The sequence below is a fragment of the Convolutriloba macropyga genome, chromosome 9 (genome assembly GCF_964194025.1).
Source record: "Convolutriloba macropyga chromosome 9, txConMacr16.3, whole genome shotgun sequence".
NCBI lineage: Eukaryota > Metazoa > Xenacoelomorpha > Acoela > Convolutidae > Convolutriloba > Convolutriloba macropyga.
Genome location: NC_134476.1, coordinates 48,940,449 through 48,966,599, shown reverse-complemented (window position 1 = coordinate 48,966,599; position 26,151 = coordinate 48,940,449). Strand labels below are relative to the sequence as shown.

General features: G+C 32.7%; 1 protein-coding gene across 7 annotated transcripts in view; it reads right to left on the bottom strand.

Moving 5' to 3' along the window:
* Positions 1-26,151, bottom strand: part of LOC142345818 (uncharacterized) — a 401,292-nt gene that overhangs the window by 373,834 nt on the left and 1,307 nt on the right. The gene's annotated exons all lie outside the window — the stretch shown is intronic.

Here is a 26,151-nt window from a genome sequence, read left to right as displayed (position 1 = left end):
CATTTCACCGCATTTCTTACACGCACGGTTATGAATATCGCGAAGAAAATTACTGGACACAAATATCAAACAAAATTCTAGGATAAATTGATCTCGAACATCAAGTCAGGGTTCAATTCAAGTTTTAAGTCTGCCTAGGTCGATCGTGTTGAGCAGGACCAGGCAAACGGGTTGCCTAATGTGTAACAAAACTGTCTATTCTGACAAAGATAGGCCAATTTTCAATTTATCACTAAAACTTCTAGCGTAAAAAAGTTACCACTTGAGTACAACTGCTTGAAGTGCAATTGGGAGCATAACTTAAATTACAAAAGGAATCAAGAAATTAGAAGAGTCAAGAAAAACTTGCAAAAAGTAAACCACATAAGTGACTATGAAACTGCTTCGTAATTCGATCGTAAGTAAATAAAAAAACTTATGTACCCTGTTGAACTTTTTCCTTGATCATGTTTTTTTCTGGAGTTGATTTCCATTGTTGATGCAATGTATATGCAATAAAATAAACAGATCCAGTTGAAATATTAAATGTGAACTGTAATTTGTCAAATAAACTAAATATTAGGTTAAACCTAAAAGAACGCAAACCTAATGAGAAAATAGAATGAACCACCGGGATACCTGTTTGAGCAGTCACGGAAAATTCAGATGCTAAAGAAGATAACAAGCAATGGGATGAAAAGTAAAGTTCAGTTTTTCTAAGCCAGTTCAACTATACCAATAGAGCTGAGTTTTTTAACTGAAGGTGTGTTCGGGGCCGGGAATCTCAGAGTTCATTTGATCTTCTCAAAATTTTTTCGATCTTCTCAGAGTTTGTTTGACTTTTAAAGTATTTTACAGAAATTCCATATGTCTTGAAGTTAATGATCTTGCAAAGATATAATTAAAAGTTTTCTTGTTGCTACATAATAGGTCTAAATGTTGTTTTTGTGAGATCTTAACTGATAGCTTGAACTTCCGACATCTTGCAATATGAATAACTTTCCTGTAAAATAGTATATTCATAATAACGCTGAAAGTTTTTTGTCGGTTACAGTCGCATTTGAAACTTTTTGCGTAAAACATCTCTGGATTATAAATATAATTTTGTCAAGGAATCGTATAATATTTGAAAAACTAAGTTGACCAATGAAAGCTTTTCATTAAACGAAATTGTCAGATAGTTGAGTTCAATTTCTATGGTGTAAAAGTTTGAATTGTGGTTTTGTCTCAAAAACAAATATGGTTTATTGTTTGAGGTGTAAATGCAAAAATTGATTCTTTTTACGTTTAACCCACATTTGATTTACAAAACAGTTCTCCTTGTTTTTAGCAGAATAAATTACGCAGAACTTATTTACTTCATGTTTTAGTTCTGGTATTTATTCATGAGATCTAATAACTTTTGTCATTATTGTTTTTAATTAAAACGAAGAAAAATTGTCCTATGAATGTTTTGTGGAAGTCATGAACTCCCGTCATAATTCTCCTGTCTTTTTAGTTGTGGGACCTTTTAGTTGTCAAGTGACTATATCATCTGACAAATATTTGTTTTTTCGGTAAACTTTCGTAATTGTCGGTCAAATAATTTTTCGGTACATTTCAAACTCACAAAGCCCCGAGGTTAGTATTGTATCCACAAAAAAATGCATACAGATTTGTAATTTGAATCACTGAAGTTTAGAAAACTATTTTTAATACTAAAAAACTACGCAGTTTTGCAGTATAAATTTAAAACACATTTTTTACAGCAAACTGCATTTTTGCAATACTTCTCCCGGTTGATTGATGATGATGATGACGAAAGCAAAATTTTGAAGCGCTGAACAAACAAAAAGACTTAATTGCCAACAGAGGCAGATATCGACTAGTGTTAATTAGATCAAAGGGGCGATTGACATTCATCTTCAAATCTCTTCTTTGAACCACTCTCTACACGAATCGAATTAATGATTGCTTTAACTAATTGAAAAAAATAAACAAAAACTTGCAAAAATTTAAGCAGACATATTTGCAATTAAATGCCGTACGTCAATCATTGACACAAGTGACGTTTATCCATTTGATAAGAGACAAAAACGGAATAGCAAAATGTAGTAAATATATTAAAAATGCCAGATATATATTTTTCTACCACTTTGAGCGGTAAACCGCTGCCGCCATTTAAACAGCTATACTTAATGACAAATAGTGCGAGCACTGGAAACAATTGGTTACATGTCATGACTGAAAAATTTTAACACTGAAACACATTAAAAAATTTCACTTCTATGGAAATGAAGACGCGACTGTTGAATTAAGCTCAACTTGAAAATCTTCAGTGACTAAAAAAATTTTCAGCTTTTGGAAGTAAATTCAATTTGAAGGATTTATTCACCGAAAAACAAAATCATTTTGCGAAGTCTCCAACAAACAACTGCTGTGTTTCTTCAAAAACACTCGTGAAACAAGGTTTGTTCAGAGAGCACATCTATGAGAAAAATAAAGACAAAAAACATCACCTCTACTCCTAAGAAATTCTCAATAAAAATCTCTAACCCAAGTAAAAACCTTCTCAGTCCAGAGATAGTTAAAAAATAAATTTGAAAGGAATAAAGAAATACAAACCATTTAATTACTAAGGACTCGCTCACCATTTTTCAGTGACAGTAAATCCGACATAATTCCGGATCAAAATTCAGTGTTATCTCAAGCTCTGCGTTTTTTCGGCTCGTCATCAATTTTCAGATCTATATTTGTTTGCATTTCACTTTGAGAAGTCTGATGGACAGAAGAGAAATCTTGCAAGTTAAAACCACATTCGAACCGTTATTTCTGTTCCTTTCCTTATTTTTCTAATAATTCTCAAAAAAGAGGGAAATATATGTCACTCCGTAATTTTTTTTTCAGTAAAGTTTACACATTTTCTCCAATTTTTTAAGATAAAGCGTTACCATATTCATGAAGAGAAAAATTTGTTTGTATTTTTTTTAAAAAAAAACGTGTATACCTGGGTCTTCATCCGAAGTAAACTTGTTGGTTTTGTGACGTTTGTGTTCAACTTTGATAAATTTATTTTTATTTTGCCTTTGATAAATCGTAAATTTTCGATAACTAATTAATCTGACAGTTCATTTAAAATTTTGTGGAATTGTTTGATAAATTAGAAAAAGTTGGTCATTTTTAGCCAGGATACACATTCAAATAACACACAATTACTAACTGCTTGAGTTAATCAGGTTAATTTTTTTGTTGCGAAAGTGTTACATGACTAAATTGCGGTTCTTCTGATTCTTTGCAACTCACAGAAATTGAATTAAATGTTAGCGATGTTGTTTAAAAGATCTGTCACATGTCCTAAGACCCGTTGTTAAATATAAGTTTAACTTATGAGTGGATCCAGTCACTCTGGAAAAGTAAAAAGAAAGAAAACGTTTATGTTTAACAGGCCGAGAAAAAAATGAAAATTGTTTTTTTCTTCAGAGAACTTGCTTTCACATGAGGCAATTTTACTTTGCATTAAATGTTTGTCTCTTGGCTTTCTTCATACATGCTAAAATTGGTAGCACGATATGTTTGATTCTGCATAGTTGATAAAAGTCACTGAAACGTTTATGACATTTTTTTAATGAAATATTAATTAACATTTTGAGTTTCGGCCAATTTTGTTGCCATTTTTGTTGTCCTGATGTTTTGTCTCTTTTATGAGTCTCATTGGTATCTCTACGATGTACAAAACGGATTAGTCCGTTGAAATGACTTTATAAATAGCAGATTTATGTATGTTTTCGCTTTCATAAAAAGCTATTGTTTTTAAATTTTAAGTTTTGCTCGTTTTTGCAGCAATTGAATCGATTGATTTATTCACATCCAACAATTTTCACAATTTCGATATCAATTGCTTTCAAGCAAGGTGTGTGTGAAATTTTGCAGTTCCTCTCTCTGTCATTGGTCGTTTATTGTCATACATAATATCAGTTTAAAAAAGCTCTCAACACATCGATATTGCAATTTCTGTATGTATTCAGAAATTGGATCCATCCACAAGGGGGGGGGGGGATCAAGGCTATAGTTCATTGTTAGTGCTAATTGCTGTTTAGTTATTGGTTGACAAGTCCGAGCTCTTGAGAACTAAACAATTCCCCAAAAATTAATTTCCTCGAACCATGATGTCGAATACATCAAGATCAGCGTGGTAACCCGAAAAAACACAGGTTTTAACTCCAACTCGTCTGTAACCAAGCCGCGTTTGTAACCAAGACCGTTAATTAAAAAGGCTGTTTTCAAAATTTCGCCTCATAAATTGAGTTCCAATACAAAGATTCTTCGGTTCTCTACCTATATGCTCTCTTTCTCACCATCTCACCAAAGTTACAGTAATTTGGACACCCGCATGACGAAACCTCTAAAGCTTATTGAAATCAGGCATCAGCTCAAGTAACTTTATCAGGGGAGTCTTTTAACACTGAAACAAAAGATCTCAATGACAACAAACTCTTCGGTCGGAGTTTCCATTGCCATCAATGCCATGTTCTCGCAGTTTGTTGTACATAATTGTCTCATACCTTCATTGTGATGTATCATCCAACTAATTAAATTCAATTTTGAACTTGAAAAAAGATTAGACGCACGTCATAAATTTCCTTAACAATTGTAAAAAAAAACCTGCCGAGGCAAATCAAGATCTTGTTGAAAGCATTAATAACTGAATTATCATTAGAACTGAGAATTTTGGCGCTTAAAGAGATCAAATGGCTGTTAGGTCTGGCCAGTGCGTTACATCAAGCTGACATCTTCGATAGGACGGTTTGCAATTTTAAGAGAGTAGTTTTTATAACCGTCGGCACATGTCTCCGCTCATAAAAGATTTTGAACATCACGCTCTGTCTAGTAGTTGAATATGCAAGAAGCGCTTCTAAACGACGCATGCATGCGGCGAACCCTCTGACCTAGACGCAATATTTCTTAAACAATCGGTACTTGGTAACAAATCCACCGCTATTCCATCAATTCTTGGCGTTGACAAATTCGCTCACCGCAGTTTTACGCTACTTGGTTGTTTGGTTGTGTGCCTGCATTGAACAGTAGATCTAAGTGGCAGAATTTTGCCAAGAGCCGTTCAATGCCAATGAAATACGTTTTCACGCATTCCTCGGATTGCTTTTCAGTCGCTCGTTAAACTTCTCCCGGTTCTCCCAACATTTTTCGTTGGTCTGGATGCTGTTACCAAGTAAAGGGAACTTAGATCTTTAGAAAGAGAATTGTTGTGCACATTGGAAAAAAAAGTTTGCGTAGATTTTGCGTTGGAAATTCTCTATTAGTATTATTTCTGAAAAAAAATGCCACGACAGACTTCTCGTTAAAATCATTTTTAAATATGACTCATACCTGTTCATTTACTCTGTTGTTTTTCAGTTTTGAAATTAAACTGGATTCGGTCAAACGTAGAATAAGACCCATCAAAAATAATGCCAACTTTTGCTATCCTGATTTTGTTTTTCGCCTTAACGGTGTTCTCAAATAAGCATCTTATAAAATTTTAAGCTTATTTTGAAAGCTTGGTTTTGTCACCTTTACCATACATGCGGGCTCAAAAACAGAGCGGAGTTTTGATTTGTTCCAGCTTTCAAATTTCTTTTTAACCTAATCAACACAAAAATTAATGCCTTCAAATAAAAAAGTTGTTTGTCTTTATTGGTCGAAAGTTTTGTTTTGCTAATCTTCTATCCTATCCAATGGTCTTGTTGCGGTTGTCCTTAAGGTGTCCGCCTTTTGCAAAAGCCTGTTTCTTTTACTTGACGTGATAAAGATTTGGAAAAACTGATGTACGTCTTGTTTTTGTGGTTTATTTTGTAATTTTTGACTTCCGCCTAATTTACTTTTTCGTGACACGTTTTCCACCAATTAGCCAAAAAAAATTGGAACCAAATAGGCTAATAGTTTGTTTGAATTTTGCGGTCAAGTATTGAAATACCATTTTTTATTGTGGGTTGGTATTTCAATGCTTAGAAGAGTTTTGTTTTTGGGATCTTTTCCGTTTGTGCCCCCCCCCCCCAGCTTAGTGGGCGCATATTATTTTCACCCCCAGATGCACGTGCAATATTTTTATATAATGATTTACTATGTAATGGCACGTGCTCTGGAATTGGGGGGCGCATAACGTACTGGGGGGGCAGAAACGGAAAAGATCCTGTTGATGTTTCGGTGTGAATTTTCTACTTCAATGAACATAATTTTTTAGCTTCATTTGTTTATTTAGAGAGTTGCGAAATGATCTAAACCGGAGTGTTACGTATAAACTCCAATCAGAGAAGCCTTTTGTGAATCTCAGATATTGAGTTCCATTTATGAACTGCTTTTCCAACCATAATACAAACTTTCTCCCAGTGCTTTTTTGTACGGTAGTCGTTAACACACAGACTTGTTTGAGTTGTTTTTTTGTATTCTATGAGCATTCATATTCTTCAAGCATTTAGTGAAAGTCAATCTGAATAGATTTAAACCATGGTATAAAACCGAGAACATAAACTTTGCGTAAACTTTGCGAAAAAGCTGCGCTAGATAATAGTGAAAAAGTTCAGACAGAAGATCAAACCAATCAAACTATTAATCTGAAACTTTGAAGGACATGAAAATGATCCAGATATAGCGGACATACATCCAATGAAATGTCCTCCGGCAACAGGTGTGGGGAAAAGTTTTAATGGATATAAACAGCTCAATCGAAGAGACGGGTGTTGAAATTGCACAGTCTTCACATGCTTTTATGTGTAACAAAAAAGAGGAGATTAATTTACAACTTAAAAGGAATCATCTTAAGGCACATAATTGACGTCCCTTAAAAAGAAACACTGGAGATAATTTGCTTCAAGTAAACATGGGTTTTAAAACAACAATAAGACTATAAATCAATCGACAAAGAAAACGTGAAAAAAACTAACAAAATTGATGAGACACAAAACAAGCAGACATAAAAATCTTCATTCAAATATAAATTGTAGAAAATAATTTTCAAAAATTTTAATTGAGTACCAAATTGCAACAAATACATCAATTATGAACGCTTGAACGCTTTGATTACAATCGATTGACCTTGATGTTTTTGTATTCTTTCTGGACAGCGCTTACACAGGCTGATTTCTTTTCACTGCATCGTATCTTTGACCTATTATTGGACTTGGTCTAACTTTTATTGAGCAAATTACTTGATAGTTTTGATTTTTTTCTTTGATTTTCATCAATGGATGCAACCAGCAGTGGCAAGGGGCAGAGTATCGTGAGTACAATTGAAAATGTTAAGTTAAATGATTTAACAAAAGAATTTTGGAGCCTACGCAAAGGCGTAGTAGAACAACAGAAACAAATTGATGGGTTAAAAGATCAACAAGGAAATATAAACGACCCCCTCAGGGCTCAAGAACGTTATACGCGGAAAGATGGGGTACTAATAATAAACTCCCTTTTGAAGCCAGAACAGCTAAAGATGTTACGAGTGAGACGCTAGTTTTTTTTTGAAAAAATGTTGCAAATCAAGCTGGCCTATTGTGATACAAAAGCATGCCATAACGTATCAGGGGCGTTGAAAGGAAACTCAAAGCCTACAGTGATTTGAATTTTTCTCTGCTTTGCGGATAAAAACTTGATCTGGACAAAAAACGAAAAATACGAAACGTGAAAAACCATATTAAAGGACTGAATATCTACATAAACGAGCCATTGCCTGCGTGCGAAGAACTAATCAAACAAGAGGCGACGAATCGAAATTTTATCACGTCTACTCAAAATTGCACTATTTCTGCTATGGTGAATGATGATAAATCGGACAAACAAAGTTTTTTAGAGTAAATGAAATCATGGATTTGGACAAACTGATCCCGGTTAAACGAAAACGACCTTTCAAAAAACCTTCTCGATAAATGATCGCGAGTTGCCTGATCCAAAACGGTCCTACAACTAAGCAAATTAAATTGGTACTTCTCTCAACTCACTATGCAGTTACATGTAAATTACTGACTGTAATTAATCTTTTCTGTTTGAATTGATTTTTTTTGTTGTTACAACTAAATTTAGTATCTTGTTTCTAGCGGATATTAACTTTTCCAGCTCAGACTTAAAATCTAGTTTAAAAAAACTAGTTTTTAATTTTAATTTTATTGTCTTACGTTCGCGTTTTCGGCTCCAACCTGTGACTCCCGCGGGAAACCTGAACTTGTTTTGTGATTTTCGCATTTCAGGTTGGGGTGTTTGGAGCTTACTATTTTTCCTCTACCCTCTCTTGTCTTTTTCAGTTGACTTTCTGCGATTTCTGCGGAGTCCGTTTATAATGTACGATACAGCAATAATAAAAATGAATGAGCTGTAAAAATTAATGACAACTTGAATTAACATAAACCTTTTTTTCTTTTTTCTCTCTTTTTGGTAAAACTCTAATCTTTTATTTTTTCCTCTCTTCCTCATATATGAAGAAGAGCCGCAAAATTCAGACATAATTTAGGCTCTTGTTTATGTGTGCGGAGGATTGATTTGGCCTGTGTATTCGCCTATTATGAGCAAAAACTGATGATCAACAGAGACACAAAGGATGCTAGCGTTACAAAAACTTCAACAACCTTGCTGTAAAAAACGAGATCAGTGCCGCGAAACTTTGACAAGTTTATTGTTTATTTGAATACTATGGAATTGAAACCTGACTTGACTTGCATTACAGAAACTTGGCTTTCTGAACAAAATTCTTGCGAAATTTTTAATATGGATAGTTACCATCCCCTTTTAGTAGACTTGTGAAAAAAACAAGGAGGAGATGTAGGTCTTTATGTCAACAGAATTTTTTTGTTACGGAGTGGAAAAGAAACTAACAACAAACAATCTGCAGATCATTAGTGTTGTGGTGCAATTTAAAAAATCTAAAGTGATAACTTCATGCGTATACATTCCATCTAACGCTACAAATTTTGACAGTTTCGAGGAACTAGATCAATAACTCGACGATTTTGTTGTTCCACCAGACACTCATCAGATTGATTGTGGTGATTTTAATGTTAATTTGATTCAAAATAGAATTAAACAAAAGCGTTTGGGAAACTTAATGAACGGAAACAACCCAGATAGTCAAAAACTTTTATCACCAACTATAGAAACTGCTTCCTCAAAAACATGCCTGGATGCATTTTTTTTCCAACTTTCCATCGAAAATAACATTGGACCAATCGGATGTTTCAGATCATCACACTGTAATACTAAGTTATAACTCGTATTTTAAAGTTAGCTGCAAAGAATAAAGTACTTTTTGGAGAAATTGGAAAGCATTAGAGAATGAAAATGACCAATATTTTCTAGGAGAAAAACTGAAAAATCTCTCCAGCCCCAAGAAAACAATTGATAAACAGATCTCTGAGCTTCACAGTAGTGTCATGATGACGCTAGACAAATTTTGTCCCATGAAAAAAATGAAACCTAGCAATAGAAATAACTTGCTAGACAATGAAATAAAAAATAGGCTACTAAAAAGAAACTGCTAAGAAAAAAATGAATGAAATTAATTCCGAACAAAATTAAAAATCAAAAAGCAAAGAACTCTTGTTAAGAACTTGGTAAGAAAAGAAAGATGAGATTTCTATCAAGATAAATTACACGTGAAAAGTAGACAAAATACGAGAGCATTTTTAAACACCTACAACAATTTAATAGGAAAAAGGCAAAAATCAGAACAAGATCTTTGCACCCAAAAACATGTTGAAAAATCCAATAATTTTTTTCCCGAGAATTAGAAAAAAACTTTCGCCTGATTTTGAATCCAACAATAAAACAAATTACCTCCAAAATCAGCAACGGTTTCATTTTCAGCAAAATTACCAAGAACGAAGTAGAAGATGTACTGCACAAAATTAAACCTAAAAACTGCTTAGACTACTCTGGCCTAAACTACACATTTCTTAAGAAAATGTCTGATCCTCTTTCAACCTGTTGGCAACAATTGTTTCATAGATGCATTATCGAAAGCTTTTTTTGGTGCTTTAAATATGGCCAAATTGGTAACCTTACACAGGGAGGGGGACAAACATGAGCCAACAAACTACAGGTCAATGTTCTTGCTACCGACAATCAGGAAGTTTTTTGAGAAACTGATCTATAATAGTTTGGTACAGTTCCTTGATGGCTATCACATTCTGAGTGAAAAACGGTTTGGTTTTCGCAACAAATGGAGCACAGTTGATGCCATTGCTAAATTGCTGGAAACAATTTGTCAATTGTGGACAAAGAGAACTTATATGTCTTGTTGCACTATTCTTTACCTAAAGAAGGCGTTCGACACTGTTGATCACAAATTTTTATTACTAAAATGTTATTGTTACGGTTTTGGCAAGGAAAGATATAAGTTTATTGAATGGCTCCTGATGAACCGAAAGCGATATATTCAAATTGGAACAAGGAAATCTTCTTAGCAACTTATAGAAACAGGTGTCCCCCAAGGGTCTATAATGAAACCACTTCTGTTCCTTATTTATATTAATGACATCAAATCAATTCAGAAAGAAACAGATCTAATACTGTATGCTGATGACACAGCAATTATAACAGGAAGAAAAAGAAATAGAATTACTGAACAACCATCATTTAGCACAAAAAGACACAAATGATTGGATAAAAGAAAACATGCTAGTCCTCAACGCAAAAGAAACAAAAAACCTGCTCTTTAAAGGTCGACGGAATATTCAGTTTGAGAACGATTTTTTTGGGTAAAGAAACGATTGAGTCAAATATTCAGGTGAGATTATTGATTGTGAATTAAGTTTCCAACATCATGTATCGTATATCGAAAAATGCTTTGTCAATTGTGGCCTTTTCTACAGGCTCAGAAAAGTTTAACAGCTCCAAATTTTTAGAACATACATCAAGCTAATATTGCAATATGGAGTTCTCATCTATGGCTCAATTTCTAAATATGTGATAAAAAATTTGGAAGAACCTAAATAACGATTTGTCAAAATTTTTTTCTGCAAACGGAGTTTCGAATTGCTGGGCTCATTGAGAGAAGAATTAAACTCTACTCTGTTAGGGAACTGCACATTTATGATCTTTTCAAAACTCTGATTAATATACTTCGTGGTGATTGCAAAATTGCATCTTTGTCAAAACTGTTGAGCGGTCAGTATCTAGAAAACTTTTCAAGCAGCCGGTCTAAAAAATTCTCAACTAGTAAACGCTCATGCGTTTGAAATTGTTTGTATACAAGGTTAAGAAGTTTATTAAACCTAGTTTTAATAATCGAACCAATGTTAGACAAAGTAAAAAAGAAAACCTTAAAGAAAACGATATACAAAAACTTGCACACAACTTTTTAGACAATTTCGTACTGGAAAATGAACAACTAACGGAAGCAATTTTTAGCTAATAAAAAACTACTGATTATGGTATTTTGTTTTTTTTTCTCTTTTTTAATATTCTAAAGAATAAACTATTTGTTTTACCCTTAGTGAATAGGTTTTGATGGTGAATTATTTTCCAGTAGAGGCACTTGAAAACAGGTCAATTTGACCTAATAGTGTGCTCTTGTTTGGTGCGATTGCTATTGATTTACCCTATAGTGTTCTAACTTCGCAATCATTGTAAAAATAATGATAATGATTCTGTACCAACCATAGACAGTTTATCGTTATTATTATTTTAAAAAAATTGAAGTTTATTACGGGTTTTTTCGTGTTTGAAGGTGTCAAAAAATGATTCTTAAACACAATATGTTGCGTAATAATGACCGATAAGGAACAAACAAATTGACTGAAGAAACATCAATGAGTTTTGCATGAATGTTTTTTGAAACTGAATTAGAAGATTGCGAAGATTGCTATATTTAGAGATTGTAGTGCATGATTAAATTAGTATGGGATACGGGAGTGTCACGTTACGCCTAATATCGGAATGGCTTAATAGAAATATTAAAGAAAGGATAATTAAGTTACTGTATTCATAGCATAAAAGACACAAAAAAAACGCTTGATGAGTAAAAAGAGAATCTAAAGGACATCTTAAGATCAGATAATTTGACAAAGTCAACCTGTAAAGCAATGCATATATTATGATTAGCTTATGAGTGACCTAATAATATTGAAAAAAAATTAACAACGTGCAGATAATTAAGCTATCGTACACATATCTGTTACATTTCCCCGCCAAAAAAATAATGAAGATGTATTGAGCTTAATATGGAATGAAAATTTCTACTGATTTTTGACAAAAAATACTATAGAACGAGGTAAATGTAATGATCGAAAAACAGATGGATTGTTTTTACAAAAGAACAGTAAATCATTATCTGAAGCATCATCTATGGTTGCAGTCCTAGTGGGACTCCCATACTGAGCGTGCTCTAGAGACTGAGTTGTTTGAGACATCTAACTAAATATTTTTCCAGTACCGTTGCTTTGAGGGTCACCATATGCAATGTGTTCTCTTTGTTCACACAATGGCTGCGTTAAGTTCCTAGATTGCGTTTTGAACTGTTCTTTATCCTGCTTTTATTCGACGGGGTGGATAAGTAGAGATATTTGCTAGACAACAAGTGCTGAAAATTGGGTTCGTTTTAGATTTTTGCTAATCCTTTGAAAGCATCTTGCCAATGATCCACTAACATTTGTATCTGGGTTCCCATTATCTAACTAAACTTTAGCTTCAAGCTTTGCCAAGTTTCTTGTCTACGTACGTATAATCGGTTTAACCGTAGAAGGTTTCGTGTTAGACTCCTGACATCGTTGTTCTGGGATGACTTTTGTTTCAGAGACCTTATTGACTGTTTTTTGCGCTTGGAGTGAATTGTGTAGTTGTGTCTTTCGAAAATCTGCATACTCGTGCAAAGTGTTCTACAGGATTGAAAGTTAACTGGACAAAGTGATATACGATCTTCATAATAAGTGAGGCCGCAATATCTACAAATTTCTGTTTTCTGATAAGGTGACTTCTCTGTGGGAATTTCTTTTTGGTGCTGTTATCTTATGTTCAGGTCTCTGTATCGAAGTAAAGACCTTGTGAAGAAATAAGCTTACTTATGTTGCTTTCAATCATATTTTGGTTTTCGAAGTCTAGGTTGCCTAAAGCCTACTATCGGACTAGCTATGAAAAAGAGAAGAAATAAAAAGACATATAAATTGTCTTCTGAATGGCGAAAAAGATAACGTGACGAAAGAGACAAAAGAGACATAACAAACAATAGTTCTCTTATGAAAAGCATCATGCTAAAAATAATATAACGTCCCCGTACGCCTAATCAAGTGATATATACCCATCCAAGAGATCTACCGAGTATAAGTTGAATGCACAAAATAAAATCGGTAATTTTTTTCAAAGAGATTTTTCTGAAAATAGTGAACTCAGGGACAAAGTAAATATTTAGATAATAGGTCGAAAATCCAAATTAGACTAAGATGCGAATGTGAATTGATTTGCTTAATCAGAAAACGTTTGAAGTGCGGGATGCGTGATTGTTCCAACTCTTAAAAGATCAAAAACTGTCAAAAAAATTAGCATCAAAAATCTAAATTTTTTAATGTATTGATTTCAAAAGCTTTTCATAAGAGGTTTGGATAAAATGAATTTCTTGCTCATTCTTTTGCGTGAAAAACACGAGAACCAACTCAATTAACTCAATATATTAGCTGAAGAGGTTTGTTTGTGGAGCTGTTTAGTTTGATAAAGCTCCTCAACAAGACGTATTTAAAAATTTATCAGCTAAGCAATTATTGCAAAGTTTCAAAGAATATATCGTAAACAAAACTTTTATGTTTAAAGATTTTTCGATTTCAACCAGCTTTTCTAACTTTTTGAAGTCTTCGAAATTGAAATAAGAGGATGACAAATCAGATATTGAAACTAATTTTCATGAAAAGAAGTGGTCAAAATTTTTTAACCAATAGAAATAAACAATATCAAAAAAAGTGAAGTGAGTATTCTGGTGTTTTTTTCTTAAGCAATTTAAGATTATAGGCAATTAAAGATTATAGGCATTAATAAGATTTTGATAGCTAATCATAAGGTGGTTGTAAATAAATTTTCAAAAAGATAGATTTTTTTCAATCAAAAACAAACTTTTTGCTGATTCACAGAAAAAGTTTTCAGATATTCACACCTACAACAATCAAAACAACTATTAAATTAATTGGAAAAAGGCAAAAATCAGAACAAGATCTTTTCACCCAAAAACATGTTGAAAAATCCAATAATTTTTTTCCCGAGAATTAGAAAAAAACTTTCGCCTGATTTTGAATCCAACAATAAAACAAATTACCTCCAAAATCAGCAACGGTTTCATTTTCAGCAAAATTACCAAGAACAAAGTAGAAGATGTACTGCACAAAATTAAACCTAAAAACTGCTTAGACTACTCTGGCCTAAACTACACATTTCTCAAGAAAATGTCTGATCCTCTTGCAACCGGTTGGCAACAATTGTTTCATAGATGCATTATCGAAAGCTTTTTTGGTGCTTTAAATATGGCCAAATTGGTAACCTTACACAGGGAGGGGGTTAAACATGAACCAACAAACTACAGGTCAATGTTCTTGCTACCGACAATCAGGAAGTTTTTTGAGAAACTGATCTATAATAGTTTGGTACAGTTCCTTGATGGCTATCACATTCTGAGTGAAAAACGGTTTGGTTTTCGCAACAAATGGAGCACAGTTGATGCCATTGCTAAATTGCTGGAAACAATTTGTCAATTGTGGACAAAGAGAACTTATATGTCTTGTTGCACTATTCTTTACCTAAAGAAGGCGTTCGACACTGTTGATCACAAATTTTTATTACTAAAATGTTATTGTTACGGTTTTGGCAAGGAAAGATATAAGTTTATTGAATGGCTCCTGATGAACCGAAAGCGATATATTCAAATTGGAACAAGGAAATCTTCTTAGCAACTTATAGAAACAGGTGTCCCCCAAGGGTCTATAATGAAACCACTTCTGTTCCTTATTTATATTAATGACATCAAATCAATTCAGAAAGAAACAGATCTAATACTGTATGCTGATGACACAGCAATTATAACAGGAAGAAAAAGAAATAGAATTACTGAACAACCATCATTTAGCACAAAAAGACACAAATGATTGGATAAAAGAAAACATGCTAGTCCTCAACGCAAAAGAAACAAAAAACCTGCTCTTTAAAGGTCGACGGAATATTCAGTTTGAGAACGATTTTTTTGGGTAAAGAAACGATTGAGTCAAATATTCAGGTGAGATTATTGATTGTGAATTAAGTTTCCAACATCATGTATCGTATATCGAAAAATGCTTTGTCAATTGTGGCCTTTTCTACAGGCTCAGAAAAGTTTAACAGCTCCAAATTTTTAGAACATACATCAAGCTAAAATTGCAATATGGAGTTCTCATCTATGGCTCAATTTCTAAATATGTGATAAAAAATTTGGAAGAACTTAAATAACGATTTGTCAAAATTTTTTTCTGCAAACGGAGTTTCGAATTGCTGGGCTCATTGAGAGCAGAATTAAACTCTACTCTGTTAGGGAACTGCACATTTATGATCTTTTCAAAACTCTGATTAATATACCTCGTGGTGATTGCAAAATTGCATCTTTGTCAAAACTGTTGAGCGGTCAGTATCTAGAAAACTTTTCAAGCAGCCGGTCTAAAAAATTCTCAACTAGTAAACGCTCATGCGTTTTAAATTGTTTGTATACAAGGTTAAGAAGTTTATTAAACCTAGTTTTAATAATCGAACCAATGTTTGTAGACAAAGTAAAAAAGAAAACCTTAAAGAAAACGATATACGAAAACTTGCACACAACTTTTTAGACAATTTCGTACTGGAAAATGAACAACTAACGGAAGCAATTTTTAGCTAATAAAAAACTACTGATTATGGTATTTTGTTTTTTTTCCCTTCTTAATATTCTAAAGAATAAACTATTTGTTTTACCCTTAGTGAATAGGTTTTGATGGTGAATTATTTTCCAGTAGAGGCACTTGAAAACAGGTCAATTTGACCTAATAGTGTGCTCTTGGTTGGTGCGATTGCTATTGATTTACCCTATAGTGTTCTAACTTCGCAATCATTGTAAAAATAATGATAATGATTCTGTACCAACCATAGACAATTTATCGTTATTATTATTTCAAAAAAATTGAAGTTTATTACGGGTTTTTTCGTGTTTGAAGGTGTCAAAAAATGATTCTTAAACACAATATGTTGCGTAATAATGACCGATAAGGAACAAACAAATTGACTGAAGAAACATCAATGAGTTTTGCATGAATGTTTTTTGAAACTGAATTAGAAGATTGCGAAGATTGCTATATTTAGAGATTGTAGTGCATGATTAGATTAGTATGGGATACGGGAGTGTCACGTTACACCTAATATCGGAATGGCTTAATAGAAATATTAAAGAAAGGATAATTAAGTTACTGTATTCATAGCATAAAAGACACAAAAAAACGCTTGATGAGTAAAAAGAGAATCTAAAGGACATCTTAAGATCAGATAATTTGACAAAGTCAACCTGTAAAGCGATGTATATATTATGATTAGCTTATGAGTGACCTAATAATATTGAAAAAAAATTAACAACGTGCAGATAATTAAGCTATCGTACACATATCTGTTACATTTCCCCGCCAAAAAAATAATGAAGATGTATTGAGCTTAATATGGAATGAAAATTTCTACTGATTTTTGACAAAAAATACTATAGAACGAGGTAAATGTAATGATCGAAAAACAGATGGATTGTTTTTACAAAAGAACAGTAAATCATTATCTGAAGCATCATCTATGGTTGCAGTCCTAGTGGGACTCCCATACTGAGCGTGCTCTAGAGACTGAGTTGTTTGAGACATCTAACTAAATATTTTTCCAGTACCGTTGCTTTGAGGGTCACCATATGCAATGTGTTCTCTTTGTTCACACAATGGCTGCGTTAAGTTCCTAGATTGCGTTTTGAACTGTTCTTTATCCTGCTTTTATTCGACGGGGTGGATAAGTAGAGATATTTGCTAGACAACAAGTGCTGAAAATTGGGTTCGTTTTAGATTTTTGCTAATCCTTTGAAAGCATCTTGCCAATGATCCACTAACATTTGTATCTGGGTTCCCATTATCTAACTAAACTTTAGCTTCAAGCTTTGCCAAGTTTCTTGTCTACGTACGTATAATCGGTTTAACCGTAGAAGGTTTCGTGTTAGACTCCTGACATCGTTGTTCTGGGATGACTTTTGTTTCAGAGACCTTATTGACTGTTTTTTGCGCTTGGAGTGAATTGTGTAGTTGTGTCTTTCGAAAATCTGCATACTCATGCAAAGTGTTCTACAGGATTGACCGTTAACTGGACAAAGTGATATACGATTTTCATAATAAGTGAGGCCGCAGTATCTACAAATTTCTGTTTTCTGATAAGGTGACTTCTCTGTGGGAATTTCTTTTTGGTGCTGTTATCTTAGGTTCAGGTCTCTGTATCGAAGTAAAGACCTTGTGAAGAAATAAGCTTACTTAGGTTGCTTTCAATCATATTTTAGTTTTCGAAGTCTAGGTTGCCTAAAGCCTACTATCAGACTGGCTATGAAAAAAGAGAAAAAATAAAAAGACATATAAATTGTCTTCTGAATGGCAAAAAAGATAACGTGACGAAAGAGACAAAAGAGACATAACAAACAATAGTTCTCTTATGAAAAGCATCATGCTGAAAATAATATATCATCGTACGCCTAATCAAGTGATATATACCCATCCAAGAGGTCTGCCGAGTATAAGTTGAATGCAAAAAATAAAATCGGTAATTTATTTCAAAGAGATTTTTCTGAAAATAGTGAACTCAGGGACAAAGTAAATATTTAAATAAATAAGTCTAAAATCCGAATGTGAAAGATTAAGATGCGAATGTGAAATGATTTGCGTACTCAAAAAACATTTGAAGTGCGGGATGCGTGATTGTTCCAACTCTTAAAAGATCAAAGACTGTAAAAAAAATCAGCATCAAAAATATAAATTTTTTTTAAAGTATTGATTTCAAAACTTTTCACAAGAGGTTTGGATAGAATAAATTTCTTGCTCCTTCTTTTCCGTGAAAAACACGAGAACCAACTTAATTAACTCAACATGTTAGCTGAAGAGGTTTGATTGTGGAGCTGTTTAGTTTGATATAGCTCCTCAGAAAAACGTATTTAAAAATTTATCAGCTCAGCAATTATTGCAAAGTTTCAAAGAATATATCGTAAACACAACTTTGTTGCCCAAACCTTTTTGATTTCAACCAGCTTTTCTAACTTTTTGAAGTCTTTGAAATTGAAATAAGAGGATGACAAAACAGGTATTGAAACTAATTCTCACGAAAACAAGTGGTCAAAATTTTTTAACCAATAGAAATAAACAATTTTAAAAAAAATGAAGTGAGTGTTCTGATGCTTTTTTTCTCAAAAATTTTGAGCAATTAAATTATAGGCATTAATAAGATTTTGATAGCTAATCGTAGGGTGATTGTAAATAAATTTTAAAACAGACAGATTTTTTCAATCAAAAACAAACTTTTTGCTGATTCACAGAAAAAGTTTTCAGATATTACTTTTGAACTGGAACCTAGTTTATTTTACAGAGACAAATTTGGAAGATGATTGAAATGGTATTTAAAATAATCGAAATCTACCTTATTTATTGAAAATTTGAAATTTTTGAAATTTTGGTCCACTTTACTGTTATCACATAATTTCCAAGCACCATTGTTCTATCGAATTGAATTAAGTTATCAAGATAAAGTTTTTTTTTGTAATTGGAGTGCATATACGGCGACCGGTTTTTTTTCGATCATCTTTTCAACTGAGTTGGAACAATACCATTTGTGCGAGTGAAACAAATATTTCCGGGGTCGAGACTGAATGGCTAACTTGTAAGAACTCGCAAGTTGCTTGCAAAAGATGTTTTACGAAACTTCAAATTTCCTTCAAAAGATGTTTAACCAGTAAGAACTTGCAATTCAAATGGTTAACTCTTAAGAATTTGCCAATCGTATGACTAACTTGTAATTTCTTGCGAGTTAGTTCCGGTTGAGTTCAACTCTTAATGTTTAATTCAATTTAACATTCCGACATTTGCCGTAGAATGCGCGTGAGAGTTAGCTGCTCAGTTTGGATATCGTACTTTTCAATTTTATTAATTCATTAGGTCCTATTGCAATTCAATTAATAAACAGTAGATCACAATTAGCTTCCTGACTATTGCTTTTTTAAAAAAGTTTCTAAAATTATAGATTCTTTCTGAACTGATGTTTCAAGTTGATAAGTCTGCATTTTCTTAAACTATTTAGTGAGCCTTCATTTTTATACCATTTTATATTTTATAATTTTAGTTTACACTTTTTCAGACTTTTGAAAAATCTGGTAACATTCGTATCTTGCAACGTTCTTTTGTTTTTTTTTGCTACAATTTAGGCCAAATTTTTATCCTGTAGCAGCTTATGATCTAAAAACTTATGTAAAAACATATAAAAAAATCAAATGTTTAGCTTGTAAGAGCCCTGTGAGTCAAACGGTTAACTTTCAAGAGCCTTGTAAGTGAAATGGTTAATTTGTAAGAACTTGAAGTCGAGTGGTTAACTTGTAAGAACCGGCAAGTTTTTGGAAGAAACACTTGCAAGGCTATGCAACGTCTTGTAAGAACCTGCAAGAAAATTACAACTCGTATTGTCAGAAATTCAATGTTGGATGAATGAACACAAAAGTCACTAAAGCCTAAATTGTTTTTCACTGACTCTATTATTTGACTAAATCTTAGCGTTATCCACGAAAACCATGTAATATCGTTTGAACTAGGAAAAAATTTGAAAAAAACTACATAGTCGATTTGCTTCTTTCCGTTTCAAGTACCACTTTCCACTTTTCCAGATTATTTCATTGTTGCTTAAAAAGATTTTGAGGTCAAAATTATTTCATCTGGGATTAACGTATCACAAAAATTTGCAAGATTGATATAAGATTGCAATGATTTTTGGGCGGTTGCGGTTGATTCACCCGGACCTCAGTGTCATAGTATATCAGTACCGAATCATGATATTCCAATATTGAATCAATACTGAAGTCAGTAGTGAAGAAAAAAATACTGAACATAATCCCAAGTTTGGAAGACAGAACAAAAACGACGAAAAAATGGTAAGAAATGTTGGATACGTTTCAAACGCACGGAAGCGTCGATACGTTCGGTTTGTTCGGTGGCGTCGTTTTCGTTAAGTTCGGCGTTGTACGTGGGAAATTTTTGGTTGTTTCCTATAGGTTTTTTTTGTTTATAATGTAGTCAAAGTTATAATTGCATTCTTTTTGCAGGAATTTCAAACGCACTTTTTAGAGAAAAAACCTGAAATATTGTGCAAAATCATTTAAAATCGTCTTCTGCTCGTTCACAAAACTTTTGAACCACTATTAATTTCTTGGTTAATTTGAATTCAAAAATGTAACATACTTGTTGAACATTGATGAGAATTCTGTTGTTAGTTCACATTCACTGGGGTTTGACTCGCTTTCTTGCAGTTTACAAGCAAAGGTTTTGACGGTTCGTTATGATAGAAACAGAAGAAGCTGACCATTTTTTTGTTTGGTTTCGTGGACTAATCTGCTCATAAATCCCAAGAGATAGAAGTTCATGGTACTTTTCTCAACTATACCGCACCTCTTAAGAAACGACAGTACCGAATCTTTCATATCTAATGGTCACGATTATGACACCGACTAAAAAGTTCGCTAGAAAAAAACGACGATACCAAGAGTTTCTTATGTTTAAGAGCCAAATTTGTCTCAATTAGGGATGCCTAAGTGCAATATGATCTGCCATTTTGTACATGTTAATTGAAAAGCAGTGCAAATTGTACATGTTAATTGCACTGCTTTTCAATTGTACATGTTAATTGAAAAGCAGTGCAGTCATATCAAAAGCAGTGCAAATTGGAAACATGGTTATGTTATAACTCTGTTCATTTTGAACCAGTTACTAGAAAAAATACCAGTAAATTGCTGATGAATGCATGCAAAATGACCAGTTAAAACCTCTGAATGAGCAAAAAATATAAATTTTTGTTCTAAAAGTCAACTTTGAGCTTAGTATAGTGTTCTGGCTAGTAATTGATCTCCACTTTCTCAAAAATTTGTTTTTCATTTGGCTATTGTACAAAATTGAAAACAATAAGGATTTGGGCTATTTTAAATCCGCTAATATTATTGTTGATTGTGTTTGTGTATCACTCTCCGATGTATCCGGCTAAAAATTAGTTTCTTAACGCGAATTGAAATTTGTGTTGCAAGCGTTCTGCAACTTTACATTACTCTCAAAGGGGGCGTTAAGTTTACCAGATTGAAAGACTTTTCAGAGAAGTTTCACTAAATTTATCTTTCATTCGATAGAGCAGCTATAGGAAAATTCCTTTTTTATGGAATTTTTTTATCATTTTTTTCTCCTGCTTTAAACATTTAAAGCATTTAGCTGTTTAAACTTTGAATCTCTTGATTAGATTGTCCACCGTATTTTAGCGCCAAAGTGTATGGCCGATACCGTATTGAGAGCTACAACTTTTAAAGAGACTATGATGAGAAAAATTCCACAAACTGTTTCTATGTTTTTGTTTGTCGTAAGAAGGTAACCTTGAGCACCTGTTCATATTGAGTTCCTGTTAATTAATTGCTGAAACATGTTCCAAATAACCGATTAGGTCTATTGATATTAAAAATACGCTGAGTGAAATTTATTTAAATTGCCTCACTGTGAAGATGGAAATACTTTATTCGCAATTTTTGATAAACAATGAAAGTTATATCAACAAGTTACTTTTGTCACCCAAATGAGATTTTAACACCATAGTCACATCCTCAGAAAAATATACATTGATTATACAGGAAAAAAGTTGCGATCAAAATTTTAGCATTATTAGCCTATTTTGTCGGATGTCAGATTTCAGTTAAGTTATCATCAACATAAATGATTTACATGAAAGTGTTAAACAAAAATTGCTTAAAAAGTTGCTTGCAGCAACCATTTAAGGACATTTAAGCTGTTTACGCAAGGGCGCAGAAAAAGAGAGTGGAATCAACTCAAGCAGAGAACGGGCAAGCAACTTCTTCATTAATTTTATACACTTTTCAGCAGAATTTCAGAAGTAGTTCCATATTTTTATTATGCGTATTCTATTATCGCTGGGGATCAACCCTTTTGCTGTTTCAGTTGCACAAATAATAGTTGTTTAGGGCTCAAAAATAGATTTTTTTGCGAACTTTTGTGTGAGTAGAGGCTAAATTACGAATTGTGCCGCACAGAGAAAAATGATTTTCGATAATTTCACGGGAGCCACTCCCTTGCGAGAATCTCTCTATGTAGAATTCACGAAGATATAAATGGGGCACAGCAAAAGCACAACTTTTTGTTTTTTCAACGTTTTTTTTTCTGATTATTTGAAGAATGCAATCAGTTATTTGTTGTAACAATTTTCCTGTCAAAAAAGCCTCTTCGCGAATTTTAAAGAAGCCTATAAACACAACTACATCGTATCCAATAACTAATTTGGCCTATGTTTAAGTCCCAACAAATGTTTTTGACGATTTCTGCTGAATAACAGTTTTGTGATCTATGAAGTTGAAATCAAATTATCATCAAAATAGACAGCCAATTTTGACAAAAGTTTTTTGGCAATATTTTGTTTTTGTAGCATATAAAACGCAGAATTGACTTTCATCTTCCTATGTAATGCAATTGAATCTGTCGTTCTTACTATTGTGAGAACAATGGCAATTGTCCAGCATTCCGTTTCAGTTTCATTTTCACCGATTATTTTTTCCTTTTGGCTGCAAAAATATAACTATTCTCATATTTCTTGAACACAAAAGATTTGGTCATATAGAAACAGAAAACTAAAAATAAATGATTCGTGTGTTAGTCAGTGGCAGATATTACAACATTTCAAATTATATGCCTAACGATCCTAACTGTCCTTTTCCCCAGTCAAAATTGTATTCCCTCTCAAGCGAATGCCTTGGCAACGAGACAAAAATTGATGCAGGTTTTGAAGGGTGCGAAACAAATTTTAAAGTTGTTTTTTCAATAGAAGAAAGGTTCATTCACCGTTCCTCAAGGAATTCGATTAATTTTATCAATAGTTGCGCAAAAAACCTTGTCAAGGATGATCTTATTCATAATTAAAAGTTAAACGTTCACAAGATTAAATTTTGCTCAATGTAAGATTATCTAAATATCACTAGAAAACACGTTGGGATATAGTTTATAGTTTGAAGTTTGTATATGACAATTGGAAGAGCATTTTTGTTCCCATCCCAACTTTAGTGGAGGGAGGAACTATATACCAGTTTTTTTATTCAGACAATTTTGGCCGATCGATATATTCATCGTAGAGAGTTGTGAGTGGTATCATTAAAAAGCACGTACATCCTGGAAAATAGAGGTGAACAGATTTTTTCTTTTTTCGCTTTTTTTACAGGAAAATGTCGATGTTCAAAATTTTGTGAATAATAGACAGTTTTTATTCACATTTTCAGTAATTTCTGCTAAAATTTTGCACAATTTTGCTAATATTGTTTTAAAAGTTTTTATAAAAATTTTAACGATAGAATGTTAATCTTACGATTACAGATTATAAAAGCATAAAAATGTTGATGAATTGTTTGATAGGAGTTTTTTTTACTAAAGAATTTGATAAAATTTTCAAAATTCAGACTTTTTTCATCAAAAATTGAACAAAATATGTTTATTGGTTCATTTTGTTCAAGTTGTCGATTGTGTAGACCCAGAAACCACCAACACAATCTCTTTAAACTCCAAAAAAGAGCTGGTTGAAACCCGGCGCCCCAAAAAAGTTTTCTGGAATTAAAATTTTGCCGTTTTTCTACAAGTTTAACTCGATAGCTATACAAAAAGAATCATTGTTTTTTTTTAGTTTGAACTACTTCACTCAACAATTGGTCTAATTTGCATACATTGGGAACTTTTGGGCGGTTTGTTAGGCGAGCGGCAAAACCAAGGATAAGTTTCATTTGATCATGGATTTTTACAACTAGTAGTTTTTTATTTTTTACTTTTGTGCGGCCTTTTTTCAAAATATTTTAATTTATTTCTTTTATGTTAATTATAGACAAAAATTTCTTTGAGGTCTCCATTATTTGACAGCTCCCATTTGCATAAAAACGAGGCTGAATGTAGATATAATGTGTTTTCAGAGAACCTAATGGTTTTTATAGCTTTGAAGAAATGTTTTAGTAACTTCTAACTGATTTCTTGTGTTTGCCTTCAATTTTTATTCTTTTTGCAATCTGATTACTCAGTCTAACCATTCAAAGATCCAAGTGACATTTTTATTATGTTGTTTGATAGTAGTTAATTGCACCTGTACCGGGCATTCGGTTGTTACATAATGTCTCTAGTGTCACTGAATGTATTTGTTTTAAGGAAATTTGAAGAAATTTCGGTGACTTTTTGAACTTGTCAATTTTTTATTTTATTTCTGTCAACTCGTAGTTTATTCTCAGTGAATACAGGTCATTTGTTCTTTCTCATATAAAGTAAACTAATTTTGTGGCGAACTGTTTTAAAAGAAGGGTTTCCTGGTTTTGGTACAACGAGTTTTCATAAAAAATTTTGTGACCTCAGTGAATATTTGCCCATTTTTGCTGTAGATTTTGTTTCTTTTGTAGATTGTCATTTCAACCAACAAATTACCAATTGAAAAATGCTTTACAAAATTTGTAATCGATCATATTTATTGTCTTCATGAAATATGGTATTAAGGGCAGCGACACCGTTATCTTGCAGATTTTGGTAGAGTTTTTTCTTCATTTTTTTCATATATTTGTCGTTAATTATTGTTGTCGTATGCCAAATAATGAGTAATTAAAGATCTCAGTGTCATATTAGAGATACATAATTGAATTTACTAACTAGTATGGGTATATATCTAATAGTTTTTATTGACTTTGAAATAAACTTTTTTTCATTGAAAAATGTAAACGTATTCTTCAACTTACATTTTTTTCTCGTTTGCGACTTTGTTTCGTGTTTTGTAATGCTGTATCATTTTACTAACTTAGCTTCATTGTTAAGAGATCTCTTTAATGTTCTGTTGAACCAAACAATAATTTTTAATTGATGTCTTCATGGCTTAGACAATTTGTTCAGAATTTTGTGAAATTTAGATAATTTACATTTTTGTGGTCTTTTGTTGTCATTTTGAAGTAATCGTTTTACAAAAAAACTTGATGATATTCAAAGGAGCCCGTATTGATAATTTAATTTTCTTGCTGTTATTATTTTAATTTAATGGCTTCAACACAATTGTTTTTGAAATTTTTTTAGCTTGTATCTAATTGTAGGTCTGATTTTTCTAAGTTTGTTTACTTTTCACAGTATCACAATATTGGGCAAAGTGATGGTCATTCGGAAGGCTCATAATCAAAATCTTTTAATGTTTTTAGTGAACATTTTAATGTTTAATTGGCTGGGAAATTGTTTTGTTGCAAACATTTTTGCAAATATTTTCGTGCAAATGTTTTCCTTTGCCTGTAATTGTTGTTTGTTTTTGTAGTTGTTTGACGTATCCTGGTTAATGGAAAAATTTAAGCGCTCTCTGTGCATGTATAAAATAATCTGTCAATGATTTCTTTTGATGACTAATGTTTCTAATGAGTTTGACATTGATTTTTTCCCAAAAAACAACGTTTTTATTAAACTTCGCCCTCTTGTTCATTTCTTGTCGACTTGTAGTCGCATTGAGGAAAAGTCCCACATTTTCTCTAAGGAAACACAGGTTAATCTTCATTAGAATAACTTCTATCTGATGCCATTCTTAATTGGATTTTAATGGTTTTCAAAAAACGAGTTTTGGTCTTAATTAATAATTGTATTATTTATTTTTTATCGCCATTTTTTCGGTAGTCATGTTATGGTAGTCACAGTTCTCATCGACCCTCCAAGGTAGATTGTTTTATTAATTAAGTGGTTTCTTGAACGATATGTTGATATGTTATTTTTTTTATCTCTTCCTCATTTGGTTGACAATTAAGTGAAAAATGTAGATGAGCGGGGTCGGAACTTTATGTGCGTACGCACATTGTCGAGCCTCCTTCTTATTTCTATTGGAGCTCCAACTTTTTACATTGTTCATCTTAAACTGTACCTGCACAACAATTAATCGTGCAAGATTTTTGCGGAAATC